Below are 1017 nucleotides of genomic sequence, written 5' to 3' on the forward strand. Positions count from 1 at the left end.
TTTTTTGGGGGGGGAAATGAAAGTCTCTGGGTTATAATAAGTTGAGCTGGTAAGGTCAGTAGTCTCTAATCCTAGGAAGGTTAGGATGTTAGTACTCTTAGAGATAATTAAGGCTTGGAATGTTGGTGAAATTAGCATCTCTCGATTGTAGTTGGCTGCTAGTAAGGTTTTGAGTCTAGTAAGATTCTGGTAAGTTAGCTGTATCTAGTAAGGTATGTCAAGCATCGCTGGATCGTAGTAAGGTCCGTAAGTCAGTAGGGTTAGTAAGTAGTAGGGTCAGTAAACCAGTATCACTGATTGTGGTATGGAGAGCAAGTTAGTAAATAGGTCAGAACTAGAGTTAGAGTTTGTAAGTCACTTATCCTAGATCCTAGTAATCTGATTAATAAAATTAGTGTAGGAAAACCAGTAGTATGTAGGGAAACTTCATAGATTACAGTAATGTTAGTAAGTTCAATAATTCAAGATGTTTGTAGGATTAATAAGTTAGCAATTGCATGTTTAATTGAAAAATAGTAATAGTAATTAGTAATGTAAATCTTGTAAAGTAGTGTTAATATCAATCTAGGTAAAATAATACTAGTTATGCTATTAATCACACTAAGTCTATAATCAACCTAGTAATCATAATTAGCTGATCTTATAATTTTGTATGTCATCATCAAAAGCAAACTAGCTCCGATTATACATATTAGTAGTCGTAATAATAGTAGTATTATTGAGTCTAATAATGCTATTGATTTTAATAAACTAGTATGCTGAGGCTAGTAATGTCAGTAATTATTGAAAACTATTATTGTGAATCTAGTAATCTTGGTAATCTTAGATGGCTATTATCAGGATTCTAGCAACGTTAGTAATCTTAGTAAGCTCTCGCGATATTGATACTAAGTCAAGTGAGATTAATACGGCTAGTAATGTTTGTATTCTGAGTAAGCTAATACTCTATGTCTAATAATGTTAGTAATCTTAATAAAGCTAGTATTTTCAGTATAGTATTATTTTAAATCTTAGTAA

The 1017-nt window shown here is 31.5% G+C and overlaps 1 protein-coding gene across 1 annotated transcript in view; it reads left to right on the forward strand.

Annotated features, from left to right (window-relative positions):
* The window catches only part of LOC119588528 (glutamyl aminopeptidase-like), an 8705-nt gene that overhangs the window by 5440 nt on the left and 2248 nt on the right, over positions 1–1017 (forward strand). The gene's annotated exons all lie outside the window — the stretch shown is intronic.

The sequence above is a fragment of the Penaeus monodon genome, chromosome 24 (assembly GCF_015228065.2).
Source record: "Penaeus monodon isolate SGIC_2016 chromosome 24, NSTDA_Pmon_1, whole genome shotgun sequence".
Classification (NCBI taxonomy): Eukaryota; Metazoa; Arthropoda; class Malacostraca; order Decapoda; family Penaeidae; genus Penaeus; species Penaeus monodon.